Raw genomic sequence first — 10,111 nt, forward strand, 5'->3', positions numbered from 1 at the left:
AATTTCTAGCATCCCGTAATAGCGGCGCAGATCCTAGCTAGGAAATTTGGAACCTCTCTGTCCCGGTATCCACATCCTGAAGGCTTCTGAAAACCCCTCCGCCCAGACATTTGCATTTATGTTCCCCCGACCTCTGTTTTATTATTCCCCTTTTATTGCAAGGCACTTTTGCGCTGAATAAAAACCGAGTTCTCTCAGAAGTGAGTTGCACTGATTTAAAGTTGCACAGACATCCCAATGTCGTGGTAGGGAACGCAACATTTTAACCATTTGAGCTTGAAAGGGTCTTCCCGTCTCTCTTCTCTGGTGCAAAGGCTGTTTATCTGGCCTCCCCTTTGTCCGCAGGTAGGGGCGTGCCCTCATTAAAAAAGAAAGTTACTGGTCCTCAGTGTTTCTCCCAGCCAGCCACGCACTCCGCATCTCTACCTTTCTTCCTCTCTCAGAATCCTCCCCACTATCCCCAGCATCGCTTTCATTTCCACTGCTGAATCCACCTTGGTGGGGAAACGGCCAAGCTCGGAGTCGCTTCGGGTTCTTCTCTCCTCTATTAAGTCGAGGAAGTTGGGGGGGGGGCGTCTCCCAACTCCCAGCACTCCGACCCCTCGCTTTCTCCCAGGTCCCTGCCTGCCAGTTCCTTCCCGAAACGGTAGGAGGCTCCCTGGCCACGGCGCGCCTTTTATTTGGAGAAGCCGTAGCAGGATGGCGCGGGGCGCGGGGGCTTGTCTGGTGACCTGCGAAGTTTCTCCCGGAACCTGGGCAGAGCATACTCGTCCCGCGAAACTCTCTCGTCCCTCCCATGCCAGGGTCTCTCCTTGGCATTCAGGCCGGGGAGTTTACAGCAGCGCCCTCCCAGAGGTTCCGCTTCCAAAAGCGTGCGCTCTTAAGCGCCCTTATGGCGCACAGCGGCGCTGCCAGGCCACCCTTTCCAATTTATGGGGAAATCCACCGGGAAGGGCCTTAGCTCAGTGGCACAGCTCCTGCCTTGCGAGCAGAAGGGAACAACAACAACAACAACAATAGTAATAAAAAACATATCTCCAGGGCGGCTTGGAAATGATCCCTGTCTGAAACCCTGGAGAGCCGCCGCCAGTCCGTGTAGACATTCCCAAGCCCGATCGATGGCCCAATGAACAAGCAGATGTGCGTGCTTTGGGGAATGTGCAGAGTGCCTTTCCTTCCCTGTTCAATTTGCTTTGCTGCACGCAAGCCACCTGTAATCAAATGGCTCTTGGTTGCACCTTGACTGGGTAGCATTTCCTTAGGCAGCACGACAGCCATACGAACAGAAAACAAAAGTTTCCCTCTCCGTTGCGCACAGCCGGGTCCTTTCTACGCTCGGGGCGAAGAGAGTGGCACCTTGGCCATCCTCCCCTGCGAGGTCCGCCTTTCCCTCCTCTTGGTGCGCAAGGAGATTCCCTCTCCAGCAGGGGATGCGCGAAGGATGCGCTTCCTCGTCCTCTCTGGTAGGGCTGGCGGGAAGGGCTTCGCTGGATCGCAGTCATGGTCAGCAGGATCAGAAGCGAGAGAACTCAGAGTTTTCAAGAAGCACTGGAATGTGTCCAGGTGTAATGCCTGCCTTCTGTACATAGGGATGGAGCTTAATTAAACGGAGAATACTCAGCTGGAGGCCACATTATAACTAACCAAGCTACTATGAGTTTCTCTTGTCCAGGCATTGACTAGATCCAGAACTACTGAGTTTCAGGAACCTAAAAAAGCCCCAAAAGGGAAAAAGAAAAAAGCATAATCATGTGCCTTAATACCATTTCCTGGAATCACCTTCCCAGGTACCCAGGACAAAATGAATACAGTAGTCTTGGATAACAACCCACCTCCCAAACTTGCTTTGCTGCCTTCTAAATAAAAATCCTTCAGGTATTTGAAAAGTTCTTCATTTTCTCTTTCTCCAGTGCAGCGTTTTCTGCACTGCTCATCTTTCTGTGTATTATCAAGACAGCGGTGGGAGACCTCCAGCCTGCAGGGCTTATCATTGGGGGTGAGGTATTTTGGCCAAGCCACGCCCATCTGCCCTACAGGTAAAAAATCTGCTTGAGCCAAACGCAGGGGGCGGGGCTTGCAGATACTGCAGATCAGCTGATCAGTGGTGCCTCCAAAGCACTGTGCAAGGCACTGTGCAAGAGGGTGCTTTGAAAGATGCTCTGCAAGACCTGATAATTGTTGGGTCTTCAGAATGCTGAGCATTATCTGGAGGCAGCCTTATCACGTTTAACTAGGTGGATTTGCCTTGTTCTTTCCTCACCCAACAACCTTGTGAAGGAGATTATGCTGAGAGACAGTGGCTGGCCTAAGATCGTTCAGTGAGCTGGATGTCTAGGTAGAAAGTGAAGATGGTCTCCTTAGTTCTTAGTCCAGCACTACATCACACAGACTCTCCTATTAGCACAAGGCAACATGAGGTGGCACCACCTCAGATGAAGCAGTCTGTATGCTATGAAGACATGAAGATTTTTACTAGGGTGAAGATGGTCATGGAAATGGTAGCAGCAGCCATTCTCCACCAGTGATAAGGAAGAGACTTGAGTCATATGACCTTGTGGTACTCTTAAGTCCATGTGATCTCCGCTGATCTCCAACTTGCTGTTCTCTGAGCATTAGGACTCTGGAAGGAAGCTCTGCTCAGGCATTTGGCAACCTGGACTTCTTTTGTTTCTGGGGGTCCACAGCAGATATCACGCAACCATGTAATATCATCCTGCTTTCTTTGAATTTCTTGATTGGCTAGGACAGGGTTAGCCAATGTGGTGTCCTTCATATGTTGGCTGGGGCTCAGAGGAGTTGTCATCAAGCACCATCTGAAGGGTACCATACTGGCAACCATCCTGGGCTATGATGCCTCCAGAGCGCTTTAGAGTGATTGAGAACAATGGAAACAAGACCACCTTTCCTATGGAGAGCCAGATCTGCTTCTCAAGTTGAGCAGCTCAACTTAGTTCTTCACCCTTTGCAGCCTAGCTATAGTCAGTCAAATGAGTTTTCTGAAATTAAAGAGAAATGGGTACGAAACACATACACTATGGAACAATCCACATTTCTGGGCTACTGCTGTGCAATACTCCTGGAAAGCTGGCATCTCTTTCCTCTCTGTAGCCTCAGCCCACGGCACATGGTGGAATAAGGTGGAAAGATCTTATGGAAAGGTTCATCTGAACTGAACCTGGTGGCTTTGGTGGGACTCAACAGGTTGCCCCATCAAACCTCATTGCTCATTTTCCCAGTGAATTTCCACTGCGAGCCTGACTGCATCAATGCAAGAGTCTCCCCACCCCGCCCCTTGGGTAAGCCCAACTGTGAAAGACCTCAGCAGCTATACTTTGCCTTCATTATTCCACATCATGATTCGGTAATAAAAAAAGATGAGAGATCTCATCTATTTTTATCTGTTTTAGTTTAAAATAACTGAACTGGTAGCCTATTACTTTGCATTATTTAAGGGCAGGGAGAGGCGCTGGAGCATCTTCCCTTGTAGTGGAGTTTGCAAAAGTCTTATTTTTAAACTCTCTAAGGTTCAATGCCTTGATGTAATTTGCTTTTATGAATGCAGTGGCAACACGGTGGATGAAGATGGTTTCTCTGCAGAGGGAGGGGGGCAACCCCAGACACTATATTTGTGTAGTTCTAAGACTGAAGTTCAATTGCTCTCCTAACAAACAAGCCTTCTGCACTCACCTCCTATAGATAACAATTATCACTTTAAGTGAGTGTTAAAGCTGGATTTTTAGAACCTTTAAAAAACTGTGATATTTATCATGAAAAGAGCTTGGGCCAGATTCTTCTCTCATTTGAAGTTAAAGCAATATATTAACACTGGGCACAACCCTTTGGGAATGTCTCCAGTCCATTGAAGTGAATGGGATTTGTGAAAGGGGCACATGAATGGCCTTGAGCAGCTCTTATTTATTTCAATGGGACATGAGTGCGATCATTTCTAAATGAGTTGTGCCCAGCTGTGTAAAATTTAGCACGAAAGAACCATGCCAGAAGCTTAATCTCCAAATTATTATTTTCTTCACCAACAAGATTAGTTTTAAGGTAAAGGTAAAGGGACCCCTGACCATTAGGTCCAGTTGCGGAAGACTCTGGGGTTGCGGTGCTCATCTCGCTTTATTGGCCGAGGGAGCCAGCGTACAACTTCCGGGTCATGTGGCCAGCATGACTAAGCCACTTCTGGCAAACCAGAACAGCACACGGAAACGCCGTTTACCTTCCTGCCAGAGTGGTACCTATTTATCTACTTGGACTTTGATGTGCTTTCGAACTGCTAGGTTGGCGGGAGCAGGGACCGAATAACGGGAGCTCACCCCGTCGTGGGGATTTGAACCACCGACCTTCTGATCGGCAAGTCCTAGGCTCTGTGGTTTAACCCACAGCGCCACCCGCGTCCCTTAAAGATTAGTTTTAATACTCACTATTCACAATTTTTTTCACAATATTTTTTGAGAGTTTCAAAACATATCTTCCTTTTTTGGCCTGTGTGATCCTTGCTTGGCTGCGATGACCCAAGAGACGAGGAATATACAACAGTAAGAGGAAAAGTCAACAACACTGTTCAAGAGGAGAGAGAGAGAGAGAGAGAGAGAGATTGATATTCAAATAATTGAATAATCTTCTTCAGGATATATTTCTATTCAACTGAAATTTCTGTTTTTGAAAACTAAAAAGGGAGACTATTCAGCGGAGTCATAGTACGTATTAATGTGCTATCCTTACTGACGGTAGCCAAATGGTTCTTTCATAACAGTGATAAAAGAGACATCCACAGACACAACTCATTTTATCCTCACAATAACCCTGAGAAGTTAGAAAAAGAGAAAGTAACTGGACCAAGGTTTCCCAGTGATCTTCCCGCACCTTCTCCTTGGTCCAATTCAAATATGGACCAACATTTGCTCTTTAACATTCCTGACTTAAAATATTACATTATTTCAGGATATTAATTAGAGTGACTAATACAAAACGTCAGGTAATAACTTCTGCAGAAGACTAGTCAAAATGAACGCTATAGCTTTTAGCTGTGCTGGGTGTACATCTGAAATGTGCCAACCATTGTACAGCACATGATACAGAAGTTAGCTGTTGTCGCTCGAAATCTTCACTCACCTCCCCGCCCCAAGACATATGTAGGCTCAGCAAGTCACAAGGTACCCCTAATATGTTCACAAGACATGCCCTCTCCCATGACAACACTTATGTTGAGTTCATCACACAAAAATAGCCACTTGAAGGAAGCTTGAGGATGAGTGGCTTATGTAGAGTTCAGACCCTGGGAAAGATATTGGTGTGTGTGGATGTTGAGGAAACATAGGATGTGAGGGGAGATGGCATGTAACTGTGTAGGATTTAGAGAAGCAAGTCCATGCTTGGGATCCTTTCTGGTGGTTTGGGTTTGGGGAAGTGAGTCGGGCAAGATTTGAGAGGATCTAGGGACGATTAGAGAAGTTTCACAATTGTGAACATTTTGATGTTTTGATTGACTTCCTGTGCTCCACCTTATCAACAGGGGTTGTTAAGAGAAGAGGAGGTTGTTATGGATCTCTGCAGGTGTCTAACCAAGAAGGGAAGCAAAAGGATAGACTGGAGCATGTAGCCAAGATAGGAGCAGACTTTGGTCTTTCAACCATACCCTGTGTGAGGCCAACATTTAGCACCCCCACAGGTAAGAGTCAGTGTGGTGTAGTGGTTAGGAGCAGTAGACTCGTAATCTGGTGAACCGGGTTCGCGTCTCCGCTCCTCCACATGCAGCTGCTGGGTGACCTTGGGCCAGTCACACTTCTCTGAAGTCTCTCAGCCCCACTCACCTCACAGAGTGTTTGTTGTGGGGGAGGAAGGGAAAGGAGAACGTTAGCCGCTTTCAGACTCCTTCGGGTAGTGATAAAGCGGGATATCAAATCCAAACTCTTCTTCTTCCTCTCTTCTAAGAGTACAGCTAAGCAGGACCAGGGCCAGAGTGAGGAATGGAGTCTGTGAGCCCTACAAGTGGAGTGCTTTGTTTCAGAGAAAAAGTCTGCTAAGAGGTTTGGGGAGTTATAGAGGGCTAGGAGAAGGACAGGAGGCCAGTCCCAATGAGGAAGGATGGAGCAAAGCACAGAGACATGAAAACTACTTGGGCCCAAGAAGCCTATTATACTTTCCCAAAGAGATACAATGGCTCAGCTAACATCCTGGAAGGTTTATGATCTGAGTCCACCCATAGACGCTGCTTCCCCTGACAACTCCATCTGCAAGACGTTCTCAAGCACAAGGTTCTATGGCGTTGGCACCTTGGCTGGTAACAATATGCACATTCAAGGAAACCACCGCTTCCTTTGCATGCTAAACGGCAAAAGCCCTCCCAGCATAGATGGTAGCAGAGTTTGTTTATTATTAGGATCTACATTTTAACTTCTTTGTCTTCTTTGGTGAGGGAAGCAATGGTGGGCTTAGCATGCAGCTCATGCTTCCAGTTGCATTCGATTAGGCAAAAAAAAAAAAAAAAAGTTTTCCGGGTCACATTTTGGATTTTCTGAACGATGAGATGTTACCACGTCTTCAGCACACAATCCCTCAAAAGGGAGATGCTATGAGAAGCCCGAAGGCATGAGTTACATTCAGCCTGAAACAATCTTCTTAGCTCTAGCAGGGCAAAGTTGGCTTGCCTAAAGTACACAAACCTGCAGACTGGATCAAGACTCACTGTTTGGGTAAGGAGGAGGAACAAAGCCTGCTCTCTGAAGTCCATCACCCAGCCATGGTAACCACTGTATTCACTGGCCCATGGTAGCAGGCGAGGTATGTGCAGGATTGTCTTGGGGTTTTCTTCTTCCCGTATGTTTGCAGACCATTTCTGAACCTGGCTTCCATGATTTCTTTCACCTCTTGACATATTTACACCCTTGCATTTCAAGATACTTTGCCGGATTCAGCGGAGAGGTTAGCAACCTGTTTGTGTGAAAGTTGCCTTTTCCTATATGGGGATGTGAATGGGAATGGCTTTTTAACGGAGGGTGTTCCCATGTGACTGTGCTTTTGAAAGCCCAACAGCTGGGCTGGAAGTTGCTAGAACCACACACTGGGTGGGTTAGGGGAATAAGAAATTGGATAATGGAGCAGTTTCTGCATTTTTGAAAGAAGTGTTGGTTTACTTTATCACTGCAGGTGGGTGGGAGAACAAACCCCAACTGGAGTCTTGGCAGCATTTGACAAATACATGTTTCCACACACATCTCTTCCACGTATGCAAGATACAGTTTAATCTCAGTTGAATGCACATATGCCTAATCCACCCCACTTTTAGAGGGAATTATTGTGGGGGGCAGGCAGATGCAGATGTATCCATGCCTCAGTTACCACACTGTCTCACTTTTAAAAATAATAATAATGTGATAATTCTACTTAGTTTAGTGTCTTTTTATATTTATTTATAATTTTCAATTATAACAAAAAGGAAAACATTTCACACATCTATCAGTAGTAATTCAGTCATTTCGAATCTCAACTTCCCTCCCCACTTTCTGGGGGTCCTTAAACTTGTTTTCGTCTTTCCCTGCATATCCCAAATTGTCTCAACCTATTCTTTTTTAAAAAATAAATAAATCTGTTATTATATCTTTTTTAAAAAACTGCAAGTCTTTACAATAGTCCTGCTAATGTCTTGATCTGTTTGTAGGTATTCAATAAACCATTTCCATTTCTTAATAAAAAGTTTGTTATCTTGATTTCTTATTCTTCCAGTAAGTTTCGCCATTTCTGCATATTCTATTAATTTCTGCAGCCATTCTTCTCTTGCCGGGACTACTTCTTTCCATTTTTATGCAAATATCATTCTTGCGGCTGTAGTTGCATACATAAATAAGTTTCTACAGTATATTGTTTAGGGAGCTCTGATCTCATTATCCCAAGAGAAAAGCTCCTGGTGTTTTTTTTTTGGTTTGTTTTTTTTACAAATGTTATCTTAAGCATCTTTTTCTGTTCATTATATATCATTTCCCAGTAAGATTTAACCTTATTGCAAGACCACCACATATGGAAAAAGGTACCTTCTTTCCAATACTTATCTGATTTTGATTTATACATTTCTGCCAAGCTACTAGGTGTTAGGTACCATCTATATAACATTTTCATATAATTGTTTCTTATACCATAGTGTGCTGTAAATTTTAACACTGTCTCACATGTTTGATGGTAGGCGTATGCATCCCGATGCTTTGCTATGAATACATGAATTCTGACTAGCCACAGTGTGAGCCAGCCTTGATCCTAATTTGTTGGTATATATTAACTGCGGCAATGAATGGATTAGCATGTGAGGGGTTGTAATGATCAGTGGCCCAAGACAGCTGACTGCAAGGAATATTTTATCTACATTGCAAGACTGATGAGAACACAGTTCATCCATGGTAGCATAGTAGATCACTTTGAATGCTACTCATCTGGATGTGTATCTAATAAATCTACATCTAATAAGAACATAGGAAGTGTTGGGTTGGATCAGGTCAAAGGGCCACATTATCCAGCATCAGTTCTCACAGTGGCCAACTGGATGCTTGTGGGAAGGCCACAAGCAAATCCTGGCTGCAACTCCACACTCCCCATTTCTGATTCCCAGCCGTTGGTACTCAGAGAGGTATTTATTTACTCAGTCACTCACTCATTCAACGGCAGAACTAGCTGCTCAGGCACCCAGAGCGGCACAAAGGCAGTGCACCCAGAGGCGGGGCAATCTGCCCAGGGGGTGGGGCGATTCCCCCCCCCCAGCGATGACACCTGGGGCGGACCACCCCCACCGCCCCTCCTTCCTATGCCCCTGCACACACTCACTCATTCATAATTATACAGTCATACCTCGGGTTACAGACACTTCAAGTTGCACATTTTCGGGTTACGGACACACCAAAACCCGGAAGTACAGTGGTACCTCGGGTTACATATGCTTCAGGTTACAGACTCCGCTAACCCAGAAATATTACCTCGGGTTAAGAACTTTGCTTCAGGATTAGAACAGAAATCAAGCTCCGGCAGCGCGGCAGCAGCAAGAGGCCCCATTAGCTAAAGTGGTGCTTCAGGTTAAGAACAGTTTCAGGTTAAGTACGGATTTCCAGAACGAATTAAGTACTTAACCCGAGGTACCACTGTACCGGAATGGGTTACTTCAGGGTTTTGGCGCTCGCGCATGCTCAGAAGAACCAAATCGCAACCCGCGTGTGTGCAGATGCAGCACTGCGGGTTGCAGATGCTGTGGGTTGCGAACGTACCTCCCGCACGGATCACGTTTGCAACCTGAGGGTCCACTGTATTTGTACTCTGCTTTTCCACAAGAAGGAATAACGTTCAAGCTGGCGAAAAGAAAACAAGCATGTATCGTCTCAAAACCAGCCATTGCGAGAACAATTTTGTAATAACATAATAAAACAACAGCACAACAGCAAATATGGCAGCATGGGAAAAACAACATTTCAGTGCTATAAATATAGCAAAAAGCACAAGGGAGCTTAACAGTTTTGCATTGGTCCTAGAAACACCCCTGCCAATTTGTGGGGGCATTTGAGAGTAGGAAGAAAGTAGGAGGTAATTCCCCTTTTAAAAAAGTTTCTGTTCACTGTTAGTGGGAGAGGCTCTCTGTTATGCTGCCTTTTTCATTCCCTAGTGCGATAGCACAAAAATGGGACAGGGAACCTATGACCCTCCAAAAATTGCACTCCAGCTCCCATCAGCCCCCGCCAGAATGGCCAATGGTCAGGGATGATGGGAGCTGTAATCTAGCAATTTGTGAAGGGCTCCAGGTTCCCCCTCACCAGCCTAAAAGATTATTAATAACTTCAAAATTAAACAAGTGTGTCCTTAACTCTCTCAAGGCCCATAAATGAAAATGGGCCTTTCTGAAATTATCCAACTAAAGTGATTTCATTGATTTGACTATTGATTAATGCTTGTTGCAGGCATCCTAAAAATATTAAAATCTCTTAATATTAAGAGGAGATTATCCTCAGACTGCCCACAGAAGGGTTCCCTTTGTTTTGTTCAGAAGCAGCTGGGCGTGAGATATGTCCCAGGTTTGGTCTTGAAATTCTCTCTTTTTTCTTATATTTACTCTAAGGGAATAGAATGTGATACCTTA

The sequence above is a fragment of the Podarcis gaigeae genome (genome assembly GCF_964106915.1).
Source record: "Podarcis gaigeae genome assembly, chromosome: 12".
Taxonomy (NCBI): Eukaryota; Metazoa; Chordata; class Lepidosauria; order Squamata; family Lacertidae; genus Podarcis; species Podarcis gaigeae.